The following is a 20,814-nucleotide window of genomic DNA, read 5'->3' on the forward strand; positions in this document are numbered from 1 at the left end:
TTAATGGAGTAGACATAGAGAGAAGGCATGATTTTAACCCATTCAGAGCCCTCTAAATTGAACAGAGTTAAGATCTGGCCCAGTGTGTTTTCACTTGTGGGCAAGAGCAAAATTAGAAGCCATCGAATATAAGATGGCCACCAAGAAATTGAATAGGTGAGTCAGAAAAAACTTCATTACGCAGAAATTGTGAGAATGTGGAACTCACAACCACAGAGATCAGTTTAAGTGAATAAATTCAATGCGTTTTAATGAAAGCTAAAGTAATATAAGGGAGAAAGAAATAAAGATTATGCTGTTAGAGTTAGACGAGGAAAGATGCGAGGAAGCTTGAGTGGAATATAACACCAGCATAGACTGCTTGGGCTGAATGGTATGTTTCCATGAACTTAAGAAATAGAATCTGGAGTCGGCTATTGATGGAAGGATCAAGACCCAAAGATTTAAGGTAATTGGCAAACAAAGCAATGGTGACATGAAGAAAACGTTTCTTATGCAGTGAATGAATATGTACAGCCGACAAAGACAGGTTCAGTCATGACATCCAAAAGGGAATTCGATCAATATCTGAAAAGGAAAAAAAATGGGGCCAAAGGGAAAAAGTGGGGGCAGCGGCACTAGGTAAACTGCTCTTGCAGAGAGCAGGCATAGAGAATACGGACCGAATGGCCTCATTCTGTGCTGATTCTAAATAACCAGATGATCTGCATTACTGAAATTAGCTGAACAATTTTATTTAAATTTTTGTATTTCTATGATTGTGATTCTTTGCTCTTGTCCACTATTTCGATAAAAGCGAAGCAACAAATACATGAAACCGGCTGTAACCTTTCGCTGCAACTCCCTTATCAATGCGGGGATCACAGACTCCATTGGCTGTTCGCAGAGGCAGGTAAAATCTGTGCCAATTGAAAGCGGTCGTTCAGAATCAGCCTTCCCATTGGTGCTTTGCTCAACCGCGTTAGTCCCGAGCATTTCTATTGGCCAGTTGTGAGGAATGAGGGGCGGATGTGGCAAATGCGGAATGGCGATTGGTCAGATCGGATGGCGCGGTCGGATTGGCGGTTGGAAGGTTGGTGCTCGTATTTTCCAAACGTCAAGCGCGTGATGGATGGCTGTTGAGTTGATGTCGACGTCGGAGAGGGGAAAACGTTGCGGATCTTTCCCATTAAGATGCAAAGCGATTAAAAGCGATAACACTGTGGCGACCGGCGACATCTTTCAACCCCGTGCTGGAAGCGATGAACACGCGTCTGGTAAGGCAGGAAAGCCCGGGAGCGATGTGAACGTTCAAAGGGTTGGATGGAAGCGCCCTCCCTTCGAGTGACCCTAAGGGCTCGCTGGATAATGCGCCTGCTGTGGGCTAGCGTGTGCTTTGCGGATATTCCTGAAGCAGATACTCCGATGCTTCGGGCAGGCCTAGGAAGGCACAGCACAGGAATGGTCTGCTGTTTGCCTTTATTAACGTGATTTTTTTGGGGGGGGGGGGGCGGGGCGGGGTGCGGGGGGTTTGGTGTAGTGTCTATTACGAGTCTGCAAATGTTTGAATTTTGTTACCAGTCCGAGATTTAAATACTGCGGATTAAACCGATCATGTACGACAGAGAAGGGGAAAGCAGTGATTTATCTTGCAGGGTGTAAATCCTGGACTTTATGCGTTTTGACTACGAATGGATCTGGCTCTGCTTTACTTGACCAGCGTATCTGTAAATTGTATTCTTGTGTATTTGTAAAAACTGCTTCGCACATTCCGAAGACACGTAGGTTTCATAGGCATCTCCCAAGTGTAGATTTGCTGAACTCCTAGTGGGAAGGATGGGATTTGTTCCCCTCCTTTTCTCCCCTCAACAATGTGCCGCAGAATCATGTTATGAAGTTTTCCCATTATTCATCTCGGGCTTCTGTTGTAAACCACAAACAGCGACAGAGATAAAATATTGCAGGACGGTTTTTGGATCCAAAATAAATAAGAGGACAGTTGTTGGTTTAGTATGTGGTTTCCCCCCTACTATGTCTAGGAATAATTCTCTCTTCCAGCAGCTTTGTTCATAAAATGCTATTAATTGTGGGAATGGCTTGGAGTAAAGTTGGCGGTTCATTGCGTGTTTTTTTTGGAGAGAACTACACATCATTGAACCAAAAGCTACAAGATAGTGAGTGGCCCCCTTGTCAAATTTTAATTTCTTGGATTGCTAAGTATATAATAATTCTCAAAAACAAAGTTAGCTCGCCCAATTTATTGTTGGAAAGGAACAAAAAATCTTGTAGTAAATAGCTCAGTCATCAGAAGTTGCTTGCTATTCCTGAGTGCGATGCATTTAATTCATAAAACAAGGTTATTTCATGGAATAAGCAATGCATTTGATAGACTTTTATGTTGTAACGTACTATGAATGAATTATGCCACTTTGTTATAGGGTTAAGAATTTAAGTTTGTAATTTAATAGGGATTAAAGATTTGGGTATAAGATTTTTAAAGGATGAAGTGAGAGATTGTTTATGAAGAAGTGCCTGGAGAATTGGTTTATTCCACTGGAATAAGGTTAAGAAAACCTTAAATTTTCAAATTGAAAATTTTGAGAGAGTAAATGGCAATGTGGAAATAAATATGGGATTGTCAATAGGGGAAAAAAGGTCAGAAGGTATTCTTTCACAAGATTGTTATACTATGACACTGCTTTACCCAGACAGCTATTGAGGCAAATAATATAACATTTTAAAAGGGAATTGTACAAATATGTGTAAAATATATGGGGAAAGAAATCTGGAATTGCATTGCATCTTTCACTGCCTCAGGATGTGCTAAAGTACATTTGACGATGTTGGTTGAGGGGTAAATATTGGCCAGATTGCTCATAGGCCTCCCCTGTTCCTCTTCAAATAGTACCATGGGGTCTTCTGTGTCTACCTGCATGTTGAAGATGGGGCTTGATTTACTGTTTCATTTGAACAGCTCCTCCCAAGAATGCAGCACTTTTTCAGTGCTAGATTGTCAGCCTAGATTATGTGCTTGAGTCTCTACAATAAGATGACCTTGTGACTGAGGTGAGTGTGGTACTGTTGAGCCAAGGCTATCACCAAAGAAAAATGAGAGTGTAGATGGTTGCAGTTGAAGAACTTGCTTGTTTACACTTAATATTTAGATTCTATGGTTTTTTTTTTAAATAAGCAAATTGCAAGCTTTTAAATGAATAGATTTTAGACTGTTATCTGAAATTATGAATTTGGGGAAGCACATGCCAAACAGGAGATTGGAAACTACCTTACATTAACTAATGCAGTAAATGTGGAGCCTTTGGGTTCCTTCAAAAGATAACCTGACATTTTACTATGGAAGTTTCCATGCCAAATTAAATGCCAGTTTAACAATATGTGGCATTTCTTTGTCTTATTTTAGCAATAAACTTAGTAATGCATTCAGGGTTCTATAAGAATAATTCCAATAAGTCCAGAGTAAATGAGAGAGATTCAATTGAGTAGTAAAATTCATCATCAGTGTCTTGGGATATCCAATTTTACTATTACCTCTGGAGTCTCTGAAGAATGTGTTGTTAGTCCTTTCCTCCCCTTCTATGCGCTGCCTGCCTCCTGGTAATATTATCCAAAGATATGGAACCATTCAGGTTCCACCTGAATGTTGATGACACCCAGCTCTACTTCTCCACCATCTGTCTTGACCCCCACTACCATTATATTGTCAGACCTTGTTTGACATGTAGCCCTTGTTGGGTGGAAGTTTTCTCTAGTTAAACATTGTGAAAACTGAAGCCATTGTCTTTGGCCCCCCCCATCACAAACTCTATACACTCGTTTGAGTCAGTGCCCCACCCCAGCCCCTTGTTTCATGTTTGATTATACAGCTTGAAACCTCTGCACTCTGGTTGACCCCAAACTAAACTTCTGACCCGATGTGACATAAAGGATAAAGACCTCGTATTTCACCTCTTAACACTGCCCACCTCCATCCCTGCTTTAGCCCATCTGCTGCTGAAAAGTTGAATCCATGCTTTTATTACCTCCTAGTCTCGACTATTCCAATACTTTCTCGGCCAGCCTCCCATCATTCACACCGCATAAACTGCAGCTCATCCAAAACCCTGCTGCCTGTATCCTAAGCTGCACCAAACTCCGTTCACTGATCGGCCCTGTGCCGGTCCTTCATTGCCTGAAATTTTAAACATGTGTTGACATTCTTTAATGGCCCCACGCCACCCTATTTCTGTAATCTCCTGCAGCCCCACAGCCATCACCTCCAAACTGCTGGCCTCTTGTGCTATTGAAGCCTCCAATGATAGCACGGAGGAAGTTACTCCAGCAGTCCATGTCCTGTGATGTGGAATTTCCTTTCTGAACCTCTCCACTATTAAGACCCTCCACAACAACCACCTTTTTGACCAAGCTTTTTCTCAGCCTTCTTAATATCTGCTCTTTGATCAGTGTGCATTTCTGCCTGATAGATTTCTTTAGGTGCTTTTCTTGAATATAAATATAATGGAAATAAAATTTATTTATTTTTTGTTAAAAAGATGGCATTTTCCTGTGATTGTTAACACCAAAGTAGTTTGAAAACCCATGAAAATGAAAATCGAGATGCTTGTAAGTAAGCTGTATTGTTTTCTGAAGGACCAGAGTTATATCTTCTAATAGTGCATATTTCTTACAGTAAGGAACTGACGAAAACTGTAACTTCTGTCCAGGACATGTTAATTATCTGTATGCCTTGAATTGCTTAATCTAGGGTTTAGTCTGCATTTTAAAGGAGGGTCAGGGCAATAGTGCAGGACACCTGCTGTGAGCGAAATTATACATTTTGAAATCACTGCTAGTGGTTAGAGGTAACTGAAGATTGGCCAGAACAACTGTAGTGACTTCTGTATTAAGTCCTGTTTGTACATTAGCTGTCCCTTTTTGTTGGACATCTGGACTGCAGATCAAAAATTATAACACCAGTTGACTGGGAAATACTTCTACAGAAATACTTTTCTTCAAGCATAGACGTTTTTTTATCCTGTAATCCACTGGGCTGTTTATGCTTGCTGCCTAATGGTACATATAATACTTCTTCCTGACATTGTGCATTGAGGGATGCAGACTGGACTGTAAGTTTTGATGGAAATTTAGATAACACAATTTTACAGTTCTAGTTATCTCTCCTTTTGACATTTTTATAAATTGATTTGAGCTAATTTCATATCCATATTATTTATAGACTAGTGTAGATGTGAAACCACTTGTGGTTACTTTGAGAATAACAAGTAGCAGAATGAACTATTGCAGTGAGGCTAGAAGTTTTTTTAGAATATTAGTTTTCTTATTTATACAGCAATCATCATCTCTCTGATTTGCATTGACTGTATGCCTCCGGCTCAGCCTAAAAGTGATCGCAGGTTATGGTGGACTCCATCAAAGATCAGTGGAACCGCATTTGGAAAGAATAATTATACCAGATCTTTGGGGGCAATAACAGCACCATAATAACTTAATAGGAACATAGAATTATAGAAATATACAACACAGAGGAGATTAATTGTCCCATTGTGTTCGCGTGACCGAGAAGTAATCATCTAGTCTAATCGTGCTTTGCAGCTCTTGGTCCGTTGCCTTCCAGCTTATGGCACTTCAGGTGCATATCCAAGTACTTTATAAATGTTATGAGGGGTTCTGCCTTTACCACCCTTTCAGGCAGTGAGTTACAGATCCCCACCACCCTCTGGGTGAAAAACCTGTTCCTTGAATCCCCTCTAAACCTTCTACCTCTTAACATGGGGGCATAGATTTAGGATATGGACTGCTCATATAAGGAGAATAGGACCTTCCTATCCACTGTATCCAGACCCCTCATAATTTTGCACACTTCAATTAGGTCTACCCTCAGCCTCCTCTGTGCCATAGAAAACAACCCCAGCCTATCTTTCCTCATAACTAAAGTTTTCCAGCCCAGGCAACATCCTTGTAAATCTCTTCTGACTCCTGTCCAGTAGGGGCTGGTTAGTAAAGTTGGCTAGATGGCTAGTGCGTGGATCATATTAACGCCTATCAGCACAGGATTTGGTCCCTGTTCTGGCTGAGGTAGACATGGGGCCTGCCTCCTTGCCCTACCTGTAGCAAAAAAAAACGCGGCAAAGTACCGTGATTCGGTGAACAATCGCCGAAGACCTGCCTTTGAGCAGAGAACTGAAGACTATGACGATGGTGATCCTCTCAAGTGCAATCATATCTTTCCTATAGCGTGGTGACTAGAACTGTACGCAGTACTCTTTATTGCCTAACTAGTGTTTTGTACAGTTCCAGCATAACCTCTCCTCTTTATTAGCAGAGGCATAGAATATAAGTATCCCATATGATGTCAGCCTGACCTATGTGTCCAGGGGCCTGTGGACATGGGCTCTCAGGTCCTTCTGTTCCTCTTCACTTCTTGGTACCCTCCCATTTACTGTGTACACCCTTGCTTTATTAGGCTTTCTCAAATGTATTACCTCACACTTCAACAGATTGAGATCCATTCGTAATCCACAGCTTCCTTCCACATTATCAACCATGGGGCCAATTTTTATATAATCTGCAAAATTCTTAATCATACTGCCTATATTCAAGGCCAAATCATTGAGATATACCACAAAAAGCAAGGGACTGGTACTGAGCACTGCAGAACCCCACTGGAAACAGCCTTCCAGTCACAAAAACACCCTTTGTCCATTCCCCTTTGCTTCTTGACCGTGAACCAATTTTGGATCCAGCTCGCCTCTTTGCCTTGGGTCTCATGGGTATTTACTTTTGCGAGCAGTCTGCCATGTGGAACCTTATCAAAAACCTTACCAAAAGCTATAAAGGCTACATCAAATGTTCATAAAGTTTAACTCATTAATTTCTCACTGTGTCTTTAGTCATGATAAATTGTGCATATTTTTGTATTCATGGTCTGATTTTACTGTCTTCTGCCCCATCTCTAAAATAGCACCTAAAATAAGATTCTTTTGAGTGCTGTTTCTGTTATCTTGCTTGGATCGGTGGCTGTAAAGTTAGCTGTTTATGTAAATATTGGTGCTAAATGTTGCAACATGTGAATAAATATTTGTGACCATAATCTGTGTCTGTGTTGCTCAATTAAGTAGGAAGCTAAATGTGCAAAATCTGTGCTGCAGTGTTTAGAATTCTTCATGAAACTGGAATAAGTGAATTTTGTATTAGCCCTAAACTACAGTAAATTTCATGAAGTCATGAAAATTTCATGTAAACTTCTCAGTTGCGTATTTATTTTTTAACATGATTCTTGTAAACAGAGTCATAGAATAACTATGGTACAGAAGGAGTCTGTTCGGCCACTTGAGTCCATGTTGGTTCTCTGTAGAGCAATTCAGTAATTGCTTCCATGGTGACCAGAATTGGAAGCAATACTCCTACTCTAGTAATGACCTACCCAGAGCTTTGTAAAGGTTCAGCATGAATCTCCTGTACTCAGTGCCTCCATCTATGAGTCCCAAGTACTTTGCTAACCACTCTCTCAGTATATCCTGCCACCTTTAAAGACCTATGCATATGACCCAACCCTCCCCAAAGGTCCATGTGTCTTGCCTCTTCCTATCCCTTCTGCCAAAATGCTTCACTACACTTCTCTGTATTAAATTCCATCTGCAACTTGTCTGTCCATTCTATCAGAATGTCGATGTCCTTTTGCAGATGATTGGTGTTGTCCTTGATGTTTGCCTCCCTCCAAGCCTGATATAATGGATAAATTCAAGGGCAACTAGGGATGGGCAATAAATGCTGGCCCAGCCAGTGAAGCCCTATGAATGAATTTTTTTAAAAAATTGAAATTTTACTCTGTATCCCAGTATCCAAATCATTTGTATATATCAAAAAAGTAGTGATCTTGGGGAACACCATCCACCATTCTCCAGTCAGTAAAACAGCTGTTTACTTTGGCTCACTGTTTTCTGTCTTTAAGCCAATTTTTCTTATCCAAACTGACACTGACCCTCCTATTCCCTGAGCCTCAATTTTTAACTAACCTTTTATGTGGTACTTCGTCAAATGCTTCCATGAAACCTGTATAGACATCTGTTGCATTCCCTCCATCAGCTTTGTCTGAAATGTCACTCATCTTATAATTTGCCATCATTCATCTTGATTAGTTGAGCTATTCTAAGGATTCAGTAGAAGAAAATGCTACTGTATCTTAAGAGTCTATTCCTGGTGTTGTACTGACATGTGATTCTTCCTGTTTGATAGTGTCAAGCAGGAATTTTTGTCAGATGGAGTACAATTTGGTGCACTTGTTTTATTATGATAGACAAGTAAGATATATGTAAATGGAACAAACCAACCTAGAAACTGCAAGCAAATTTCCTGACAGTGAAACACATCTGATGTAGAAACACAAGCATATTGGTGTTTTTTTGAAGTGAAATTATGTATTTTCAGAAACTAGCATGTGCAGGGAAGATGTCACCATTAAACATGCAAGTGGTTGAATGCAGTGAGAATTGTGAAAAAGTGAGTTGGGGTGAGTTCTAATTAATCATGGTTGTTAGGGTCATGGATTTAAATGTAATACCACCCCACCTCCCCCCAGTCTGTGTACCACCCAATCGTGTGTTTTATCAAAGGCAGGTTGTAACTGTATTCACATAACTGCCAGCATGGTTGTAGACCATTCATGCAGCTTTTAAGGTAAGTAAATCCTGGGGGCTTGAAAAGATGCTTCAGAGGGTCTGTGAGGTATTAAGGGAGGGAATTGCAGATATTCTACAGAAACATAATTAGTGAATGAGTGGTAAATCTCTGGGGTAGATAACCTAGGAAGATGGTGGAATTAGCATTGATTCATTCAAATGCGAATTAGATGGATTTATTCAACATTTTTGGGTACAGAATATGTGATTTGAGACAATGTAAGTTAATTATAGCATGTTTGAGAGGAACAGATGACTGTGAACCCATGGTGACCAAGCTTTTTATCATGGGTTTCCTCACCTATGACTAATGGAGATTGAATGTTGTTATTAGTTGTTACAATAACTCCATTATTGTTGTACTGTGTGACTATCAGGACAGTAGTAGGTGAATTAGCTGAACTTTCTTTTGTTCAGCAATTCTGATTTTCCAATGTAAGCTGATTTTTCAAATCACCACATTTCTTATATTGGTTTTGCTTTTGAAGTTCAGTGCCTGAGGATGTATTTTGATGCTACAGATTGATATTCTTTTGATCGAAAGAGTATTGGCAACCATGGATTAGTTCATGATTATGCTTGGCAAAGTATTGCAGTGGTTTGTCATTGCCTTCTGCAGTATTGCTGATCAGGAAACTCCCACCCTTACTGCCAGCCATCAGGCGTATTAGAAGGATTTATGGGTACATTATGAATGCACTTTCCGTGGCCCTCAAGTCCTGAAGTGATTCTTGTACCAGGAGCTTCTGGCTCAGCAGTAGGGCCACTGCACTGCAAGACCCCCCTCAGAGATTCATGCACTCCTGCGAAATGCAGGATCTATATTTGGGTAGGTAATTAAGAGGAACATAAGAACTATAGTACTTAGAAGCAGGAGTAGGCCATTTCGCTCTTTGAGCCTGCTCTGCCATTCAGTAAGATCATGGTTGTGATCTCAACTCCACTTTGCTGTCTTCCTCCCCATGACTGTTGACTCCCTTGCCTGTCAAAAATCTATCTAACTCTGCCTTGAATAAATTCAATGACAGCCTTCACTGCTTTCTGGAGAAGAGAATTCCACATACTAATGCCCCTTTTAGAGAAAAAAATTCCCCTCATCTCTATCTTAAACAGTAGAGCTCTTATTCTTAAACAGTGTCCCCTGATTCTAGTCTCTCCTACGGATTCAAACATCCTCGCGATATCTACCTCAAATCCCCTTAGGATTTTTAAATGTTTCAATAAGATCACCTCTCATTCTTCTAAACTCCAATGGGTATAGGTCCAACCTATCCAGCCTTTCTTCATAAGCTCCTCATCCCAGTAATGATTGGAGTGAACCTTTCCTAATGCAACTATAATTTATATATTTTTTCCAATAAATATATTTATATAAGTGGAATTACAACAGAATTGTGTGTGCTAACAATTGTGTAATTTAAAAATCTTGATGTACTGAAAATGTTGCATGACTTGTTATTTAATTGAGCACCTTTGATGCTTTTTGATATATGGTCTATATGATTCATTCATTGCATAAACTCAACAGGCATCAGGGAAAACTTTAGCTACTGATTTTTGAAAAGTATTTGTTTTCTGTTCCATTTTTTCCAAAAAACTCCAGTAGATTGATTTTTACCTCTTTCTTGGTCTTTCCAATTCACTTAAACATTTGAGACTGTTTATTGAATGAAAGGTGCCTGTGAAGAAACTTAAATTCTGAGATAACTATTGTTTAGCCATGACTTTTGAAATAGCTGCATGCAATTTAACATGTTTGTGTGTTACACCTAAGGTGTGACTTGTTTTTCAGGATGTTATTAACTGGAGAGTGTTGCTGTCTGATTCTAGTAGTAAAACAATTCTTTTATGGTCTATAGGTATTTGTATGGATGCATGTCTTATTAACCCCATATTCAGAGCTAGTCAAATGTTGAAAGCCTCAATCTGATTTGTTGGGTTCCTCCTTCTTTGAATATTTTTGCATTTCAGCATTGCCATTGTTTTGAGTCCGTTTGACTATACTTCAGCTCTGAAGAAGAATCATACGGACTCAACGTTAACTCTGTTTCACTCTCCACAGATGCTGCCACACCTGAGTTTTTCTAGCATTTTCTGTTTTTATTTCAGATGTCCAGCATCCACAGTATTTTGCTTTTATCATAGCAAACTTTCATCAGCAGTCGTGGTGGCACTTGAACCCATGTCCTCAGAGCATTAGCTAATGCTCTGAGGACATGGGTTCAAGTGCCACCACGACTGTTGATGAAAGTTAAATTCAATTAATAAACCTGGAATATAAAGCTAATTTCAGTAATGGTGACCATGATAATTATCATTGTTGATTCACTAATGTCCTTTAGGGAAGAAAATCTGCCATCCTTACCTGATCTGACCTACATGTGGCTCCAGACCCTCAGCAATGTTTTTTTTATTCATTCATGGGGTGTGGGCTTTGCTGGCTAGGCCAGCATTTATTGCCCATCCTGAGTTGCCCTTGAGAAGGTGGAGATGAGCTGTCTTCTTGAACCATTGCAGTTCCCGTGGTGTAGATACAGCCACAGTGCTGTTAGGGAGAAGTTCTAGGATTTTGACCCAGCGACAATGAAGGAATGGCGATATATTCCTAAGTCAGAATGGAGAGTCACTTGGAGGGGATCTTCCAGATGATGGTGTTCCTATGTATCTGTTGCCCTTGCCCTTCTAGATGGCAGTGGTCGTGGGTTTGAAAGGTACTGTCTAAGGAGCCTTGATGAAATTCCTGCAGTGCATCTTGTAGGTGGTACACACTGCTGCTACTGTGCTTCAGTGGTGGAGGGAGTGAATGTTTGTGGATGTGGTGCCAATCGAGTGGGCTGCTTTGTCCAGGACAGTGTCAAGCTTCTGGAGTGTTGTGGGAACTGCACTCATCCAGGCAAGTAGGTACTATTCCATCACACCCCTGACTTGTGCCTTGTAGATGGTGGACAGGGTTTGCGGAGTCGGGAGGTGAGTTACTCATTGCAGGATTCCTAACCTCTGACCTGCTCTTGTAGCCACAGTATTTATATGGCTAGTCCAATTTCTGGTCAATGGTAACCCCCCAGGATGTTGATAAGGGGAATTCAGTGATGGTAATTCCATTGAACATCGGGGTGATGGTTGGATTCTCTCTTGTTGGAGATGCTCATTGCTTGGCACTTGTGTGGCGTGAATGTTACTTGCCACTTGTCAGCCCAAGCCTGGATATTGTCCAGGTCTTTCTGCATTTGGACATGGACTGCTTCAGTATCTGAGAAGTCACGAATGGTGCTGAACATTGTGCAATCATCAGCGAACATCCCCATTTCTGACCTTATGTTGAACGGGAGGTCATTGATGAAGCAGTTGAAAATGGTTGGGCCGAGGACGCTACCCTGAGGAACTCCTGCAGTGATGTCCTGGAGCTGAGATGACTGACCTCCAGCAACCAGAACCATCTTCCTGGATGACTCTTAATTACCGTCTGAAATGGTTGAGCAAGCTATTGGGCAATTAGCAATGGACAACAATTCATCCTGTTCCCATAAAAGAAGAAAAAAAATCTTTGTAAGCCCTTTTGATGCTGCAATCCACCTTGTCTGATTTCTTTGTTGTCCTGATTGTGGCATTCAGCTGGCTAGGCCTTGTGCTCTGGAATTCCTCTTTCTAAAAACTCCTGTATCATTCATTTACCTTTTGAGCGTTTTTTGGTGCCTTGACCCTCTAACTCAGTGTCGGTATTCCAGATGTGGTCTCAATCAATTAATTGCATGATCATTACACTCAGACTAGTTAGTGTACTGTTAGTGTACTAGTTAGTTATAACAATTTTTGGTATATACGCGGTATTCACAATGTTTGGTAAAGCAGGTGAGGGATTTCCATAACACAATCAGTTAGCTGGATCTAGTTTGCAAGCTGCCACTATCCTGTCCTTGAAGTCATGGGCAGGTTTTTTTAAATTTGTATATGTGCACAAAATCATTTTTCCACTAATCGGGCGGAAGCTTCTGCCAATCCTCTGGACCTGAAAAGTTCAAAATTCTGCATAAAATGCAGGAGGATCAGCACATATCACCTTATGAGCTTTGACTTCGTCACTCACCATAAACCATAGACTAGTGCAGCATGGAAGGAGGCCATTCGGCCCATTGAGTCTGCTCTTTCGAAGAGGAACCCAGTTAGTCTCACTACCTGGCTCTTTTCCCCATTTCCCTGCCATCTTTTTTTCTGTTTCAAGTATTTATATATTTTGTTTCCACCACATTATTGTTAGTTGCAATGCCATTGGTTGCAGATCCCCACACCTGTGCATGCAGAAGGTTTAGTGTTCAGAGGAGGCAGAATCACAACCGAGTATATCTTCTGAACCTTTAACAAGGAAGAATGTACAATGGCAATGTTACTGGCTGTGGAAAAGACCTTTTGCCAAGGTTTGACATGTAATATGCTATCTGCGTGATATTTCCCTTTGAGCTAATTTGATTTATGTTGAATTTCCTGGCAAAGTTCACAATTTGAGTCAGTGGGCACAGCACTTTCAGCAGCTTTTGCCCAATGCCTTTCTAAATCTATAGCCATCCAATTTAGTGCATTAGTCAGCCTCGGATGTCGACTACAAAAGTCCGGAATGAGCTATAAAGACTACATATGTCCCCCAAACTTAATATACCCACCTCCCCTTTGTAAAAATATTCTTTTATGGGATGTGGGCATCGCTGGCAAGACCATAATATGTTGCCCATTGCTAATTGCCCTTGAACTGAGTGGTGTGCTCGGCCATTTCAGAGGGCAGTTAAGAGTTAACCACATTGCTGTGGGTCTGGAGTCACATGTAGGCCAGACCAGGTAAGGAAAGCAGATTTCCTTCCCTAAAGAACATTAGTGAACCAGATAGGTTTTTATGGCAATCGACAGTGGTTTCATGGTTAGCATTACTGAGACTAGCTTTTCAATTCCAGATTATTAATTGAATTTAAATTCCACCAGCTGCCATGTGGGATTACAAGTTCAGTGAGATCACTACCGTCTTTCCCCCAAATGTGTCTTTCTCCGGTCTACATATCTCCTCCAAACTTTATCAGCCCCCCCACCCCCCTCTTCATGTCTACACATGCACAATACAAAATCCTACGAATTTTGTAATTGAGACAAAGAACAATGTTGGAACAGTGCTGCAGGTCACTCAACCGTGAGGAGAATAAAAACTTAACATTTTGGGTGCAGACCCATCTCCAAAGTGCAATTAGCATCTTTGAACCAAAAGACAAAGTTGATATTTTTGAGTTTGCACATTTTATAGCATCGTAGAAAGGTACAGCTCTGAAGAAGGCTATTGGTTAACTCTCTTTCCCTATAACCCTGCGTGCTTTTCCCCTTCAAATACTTATCCAATTTCTGTTTGAAAGTTACTATTGAATCTGCTTCCACCATCCTATCAGGTAGTGCATTTCTATCAACATAATTCGCTGCATAACCAACTTATTTCCTCATGTCATCTCTGACTCTTCTGCCAATCATCTAAAATCTGTCCCCTCTGGTTATCAGCCTGTCTGCCACTGGAAATCATTTCTCCTTATTTGTTAAATCTCTTTGTTATTTTGAACAACTCTGTCAGATCTCCCCATAAGCTTCTCTACTCTAAGGAGCACAATCTCAGCTTTTTTAGTTTCTCCACGTAATTGGAGTTCTGCATGCCTAGTACCATTCCTGTAAACCTCTGCACCTTCTCCAAGGCCTTGTCTCCTTTCTGAAGTGCGGTTCCTAGAATCGGCCACAATACTCCAGCTGGGGCCTAACCAGTGATTTATAGCTTTTGTATGCTATGCCTCGCTTTATAAAGCCAAGACTTTTGTATGCCTTTTTTAACAGCCTCCATAACTTACCTTGTTGCTTTCAACAACTTGTGTACATATATCCCCAGGTTCCAAGATCCTTTTGAAAATTATGCCATTTAGCTTAGAGTGCCTCTTTTCATTCTTAGAAGAAATTTCATCAATGCTATTATTGTGTACTTGTGGATCATTGTTTCCGTTGTATTGTTTGGGTGTCACTTTTGAAAAAAAAAAGTTAAAATTACCATAAATCAGTGCCCCACACCCTTAATAGTTGCAATAATAAAATTCTAAGTAAGGTAGTTTGTGTGTTTTACTTAATACACTTGTGTATCGGGCAAATTCATTCATGACTTTGTTGCGTGTGAGACTTGTTATCCTTCGTACAGATGAACTGTGAAAAAGGACAAGAAAAGAGCTGCTAATCTATTAAACTTAATCTGTTTTCTTTAGTGCAACCTGCAAACCTGCTGCTTATAACTTGTGCTGATGCCCCATCGTTGCTGGCTACCTCTCTAATTAAAGTAATTTACCACTTGGACAGAAACTGATCCCCTCGAATTTTCAAGGCTTTAATACTAGCTCAATGTCTAGGATTGTCTAAGGTTTAAAGTCCTAGCTTCCTGCAGCCTGTCTTGATAACAAAGACCCTGAATTGAGTGTACTTACACTAAACATTTTCTAGGACCTTTTAATATCCCATCACCTGAGGAGTCCAAAGCTGGACCCCTGTCGAAATTCCATTCTGAATGATCAAAATTACTCCTAATTTTAAGAGATTTGTACTTTTATGCTCTTCTGACTGTGGTAATGCGAGTTTTTATGATGAAACTTGCAATTAATATCCTCAGTCAATTCAGTTACACAAAAATGCATTATGTTTGTCCCATCTAACAATGTTCACATAGCATGGCACATGAAAGATGAAGCTCCAGCAAAGCCAACTCCTTTTTTTTCCTTAATATAAAAAGCATTGCAAGATTTAGTTGAATTATTTTCTCTCCAATTTCATCCACTTTTGTTCCCTTGAGATTGTTGATACGTGTTGGGACATTGTACCATGGATACCAGATGCTCTCTGTTACTTTGGCCAAATTGACACTTCATTGTGATCCTACACAGTGATCATTAGCAGGCTACTTTGGGGACATGAAGCTGACTCTAATTCTGACCAAATGGTGCTCTTCAAGGGTCATGGGATGAAGATTGAGAGCAGAAGCTCTGTCTGTTCAGTGCATCAGACTAGTAATTAACAGGTCTTTCTCTGTATGTGGTATTAACTCACTAAACTAGGCAATCTGTTGAAATGCATACATGTTCGAACTCTTAAGTGTTCTAATGCTAAAATCTGCAATAAATGGTTCTGCCAACATTTCATTCAGTTACTTCAGTGAATACATTTTGCTTTGTTGCAGGTAGTGGTTACAACACCTAATATCTAAATTTATTAAATACTTTGCAGGTTGAGGTTCTATCGGTGTTGAGAAACCGATTGACTGCTTGGAGAGTGACAGAAGCAGAGGAAAGAACAGTGGTAACCCACATGCATGAAGAGGTATGCAAAATTACAGTGAAGTGAATTACCAAAAGGTAATTCATTTATTTAAATATTGTTTCTCTTCACATCCTCAACTTAAAAACATATTTTCAACATTGAGCTTTAAGCAATGAATGATGAATTTATCCTAAGCGTAAATTGCTTCTGATGGCTCAGCTACTCACCTGAGCCATGTGGATAAGAAAACTTGCATTTTCAGTACATTTTCTGTTTTAACTGATGTGACTATAGGGACTCTGTACTCAGCTTTTGATTAGGCAGGAGAAATTGGTCACAATTCCTTTTCCTGTTTTCTCTTTTGTACTCCATCTTGTTTGGAAATGTATGCATAGCTTGCCTGTATTTCTGCCTTTGTCCTAAATAAAGCCTGCACATAATTGTTCACAGATACTTGCCATTTGGGCAATGTACTGAATGGCATGGAAGTTCATGAAGCTGCATGATCAGTAAGTGCCAGTAGGAAAGGAGACTGAGAAAAAAAAGTGAGAATTTAAAAGCCCAGAATTTTTTCTTGACTGAGTAATTTGTAATATGTGTAATTTCTTCCTAACAACTTGTATTTATACTTGAATGAATAAAGTGAAATGTTTCAAGGTGCTTCACAGGAGCATTTCTAAACAAAATTTGATTCTGAGCCACATCAGGGGACATTAGGACAGATGACCAAGATCTTGGTCAAAAAGAGAAATTTTAAGGAGCATCTTGAAGGAGAAAGAGAGGCCGAGAGATTTAAGGACCTCTGCGTTCCTGCTGTTTGCGGGCCCTGCACCTACATTTGGTCCCTGCATCAGGACTCACTGTGTGCTGGTAAAATTCCAACCATGGCCTTTTAGTGCATATATGTAGTTTACATGTGTACTTTGCCTTTTATGTTAAACTATGAAATTATTTTTGCATGCTATGCAGGTAAAACATTGTTGAATTGTTTCTGCATAGACTAATTCTTGTACCTGTTTCAGCAATTCACAATTTTTTAAGAAAGCATGTTTGAAATAGGCATTTGGGTAAATAGAGTCACATTCAGTGGTGGATAAAATAATGCTATGATGAGTAATAAGGCTAAGATAATTGGAGGTACAGTTAATAATTAAGCTCAAATGTTTATGTACATGCTTGAATCTGGAGCTGAAGTTCCATTCATCACCAGCTTGGCTGTGGAATTTCATTGAGATATAGCATTTGACATAACTATGCTACAAGTTACAAAACTTTTGAAATAATTATTTCATAGTATTGCTTAATTGAAGTATGCTTAAGAATCACCTTTGTTTTCTAAATCTAATGTAATGAAGATGAATTGGCACAAGATTCCCAGGAGAAAGTATCTCTGTTATACATCAAGCAATTAAATGGCTTTCATCTATCCGAGTGACTTTTGCAGTGCTCTGCAGAGGAGTAAAGAGGCTAAGTTTGCAGTTTTAATTTTGTACACTGAAATCCTTACTCATGTTGTGCGATTAAGGGAGAGAAGTAGAGACCAGATTATTTTCTCTTGGGAAGAAAAATTAAAAGGTGTGATATCTAAGTTTGATTTTGTATACTTCCTTACAGTATTACTGAAATTTGTTTAAGATATCTGGGAATGGTTAATGGAAGTTGGATTTTTTTAAAGTACTATATTTGAAGGGGAAAGAGAATCTTTGTCTTGTGTGAAATTGACAATTTTGAAAATCTCACGCTCGCTTTATTTATGGAATATATGACAACCCAGGGATTTCTTTTTATACTCAACCTAAAGGAAATTTTTGCTGGTAAGGGAATCATACTGAAAATACTTAATTTTAGTGGGTCATTTTTATATTTAAATTTAGAGCAATTTACTCATTACATACAAAGGAAATGTGAACAAAAGTCCATATTTTAGACTTTCGGAAGAAAAGGCCTTCATGCAGCTTACTTTTTATACTATATTAAATTGTAATTGGTAGACACCCTTCAAATGTTGAATCAAACGCCAAAAAATAGCTGGGTCTGAACAAATGTTAGTAACTCTAATTCGATTATTAAATGAGAACATGGCCACTTTTATGGATTTTCTAACCTTCAGATAAAATACTGATTTTCTTCATGACTTCCTGATATCCAAAAGAAATAAAAATTAATTGACCATGCTTCACCCTCAGCCAGTAATGCCTCATTTTGGATGGCGATAGTTATAATAAAGTTAGCATCACGTTTTTGATTCGGTTTTTATCAAGCAAAAAGATATTAATCCAAATAAGCAGTTGGTGATTGTGGAAGAATAATGGGTATAATCCTGTGATATTCTAATTGTACTCTTCAGCTTCCTTTGCTGAGCTCCTAAATATTTGACTTAATGGAATTATTCAGCAGTATTTATAGTGCACTTTAAAGATTCTGTCATATTGTTGTCTAATGAGCCTTGGGACACTACAAAATAGTGAGAGGTAATTTTGTACAATTTTTAGCAAGTGAAACAAAACAAATACTTACATAAAATCATTGCAACTTATTTGCAATCCAGAAATATTAAATTTTGGAAGTTTGATTTTGTATTGGTGATTTCATATTGGTGTATAACCTTAAACAGGTTACAAAATACATGATTATATATTAATTAGAAGTTATTATTTGGAATTTAAGGGGTTCTCACGTAAGCAAATATAAAGAAGAGCACCGAACCTGCTACAGCATCTGGCGTACAAACCTTGACTGCAATGCCGTTTCTTTTGGCTGGAATGGAATACACAGTATTCTTTCCCATTTGAACTTCTATGCACAAATTAGTTTAATTTCTACAAGTAAATGGCAGCTAAGGACTAAAGTACCGAGTAATGCTTTGGGCATGTATCACACTTTTTAAAAAAAAACATTGAGAAAAATGGAAATTTTAGGCACCAAAGAAGGCCATTCACTCTTCTGGCTTGTATTGAATTTGGTTTGTTCCTGGGAACTGATTTTAAACTGTCATTTTTAATTATTTTAAAGTAATTCGCCAATATCTTTTTGAATGCTTTAATTATTTCATTTTACAATGGTCACTTCGCGTTTCCAAAACTGGAAAAACTTGCTCTTTGTAGGGTGTTTATCTGAGATCATGGCCCCCTTGTCTTCGATTTACCTACCATTAGAAATTATATATGCTTAATTTGTTTCTTCCTTTTTAATACAAATATTTAAAATGATAAATCTTGCTCAATCTACTTAATTCAAGGAAACATAACCCTACTTTCCCTGGACTCTTCACTTTGTGATAAATATGTGCAGGTTTTCTTAATCTTATAGTGAGGAGTCTAAAATGATGCATATTATTTCATGTATGACTTAAACTTAATTTTGAACAGTTGTTACCTTTGTCTTCGAGGCAGCACACCACCACCTTCTCAAAAGCAATTAGGGACAGACAATAAATGCTGGCCTAGACAGAGCTCCCTACATCCCATGAACGAATACAATTTTTTTTGTAATCCATTTCGTGCATTAAATGCCATTTGCTACCTTTAATGGCATTTTTTAATCTGTCTATTTTTATTTGAAGGGCTTTTGTTTCTATGTATTCATATCTCCTTAAGTAGTCATCTTGAGAAATTTGACAATATATTCCTCCTCTTTATTCTGGTTTCTGAAATGTGTTGTCTATTTTTTCTGTATTGAGCTGCACCTGGCCTCTTCTAGCCTGTTATGGCATTCTCTAGAATTCTATATTCTTTTTTGGTAGTTTGTTACTCCTGCCAGTATGGTATTAACAGATTTTATCTGATCGATTTATTTATCCATCTGTATGTATCTTTTCCTCCGTGGTCTTTGCTTAGTTAGTTGGAACAAATGGTATAACCCTTTCAGTAGTGTTTGTTGTAACAGGCTGAGAGAGGTTAGAGTACTACCTCTTGAGCAAGCAGATATAACAGGAAAAGCAGGAGTAAAGAAGTGCCAATTATAGACTTAAGTATACATTGCAAATGTTTCCTATTAGCCAAAGTTATGTACTGAAGCATTGCCCATGTCAGACCTTTACTAAATCCTAATGGGATGGGTGTGACAATTTTTATGATGTTTGATTAATGACTTTGTGTAACACATACTTCCACACAAAATCTCTTCCCTTCTCATATTAAACTATATTAAACTATGTTAGATTTACAAGTTACTGAATAAAACTTTGTTTCAAACAGCAATTAGGATCTGTTAAAATCATGTTAAATATTAATCTGCAATAGTAAGAATTTCAACTTACTGGAATGAATAGTAGCTGGTAAAGGGGAAATCATTTAACAAGATCTATTTTATATTCATTTAAGTAGCAGTTTGAAAACTGAATGTTACATGGCTTTAAAAAGCATATTTTCAAGCAGCAGTTTTGTAACCCAATTAAGATAACTGTAAATGGAGAAGGTCTAAAGTGTTGGAAACTCACAGCAAAGCTATTAACATCTGTGAAAGGAAAAAACTGGTTAAAGTTTTGAGATGTTGACCAAATAATTATTTTTTGTCTCATTGGCAATGGTACACATGGATACTTTAAGCTATAATTTTAATTATGCTTGGTACTTGTGTTTAAAAATGCATGACCATCTGGCTTCTGTTCCATTCTCAGTCCTAAGTGGTAATCCATTATTCTGAGACTGTAAGCTTAGTTCTAGGCTCCCCAGGCAGGGAAAATATACTGCCAGCATCAACCCTGTCAAGCCCCTTAAGAATTTTATGTTTCAATGAGATTACTTCTAATGCTTCTAACTGTAAGGAACATAGACCCAGTCTACTCACTGTCTCCTCTTGGGCAATCCCCACATCCCAGGAATCAGACCAGTGA

General features: G+C 38.9%; 1 protein-coding gene across 3 annotated transcripts in view; it reads left to right on the plus strand.

The window, feature by feature from the left end:
• Nucleotides 1-1,091: 1,091 nt before the first annotated feature.
• LOC121289224 (zinc finger FYVE domain-containing protein 9-like) overlaps nt 1,092-20,814 on the plus strand; it is a 299,382-nt gene continuing 279,659 nt past the window's right edge. The window contains exons 1-2 of one of the 3 annotated variants that reach the window (XM_041208437.1): nt 1,092-1,256; nt 15,948-16,040. The gene's annotated coding sequence lies outside the window, so the exon portion shown is untranslated. The other 2 variants (XM_041208438.1, XM_041208439.1) reach the window with 2 other exon arrangements.

This window comes from Carcharodon carcharias, chromosome 16, assembly GCF_017639515.1.
Source record: "Carcharodon carcharias isolate sCarCar2 chromosome 16, sCarCar2.pri, whole genome shotgun sequence".
NCBI classification, from domain to species: domain Eukaryota; kingdom Metazoa; phylum Chordata; class Chondrichthyes; order Lamniformes; family Lamnidae; genus Carcharodon; species Carcharodon carcharias.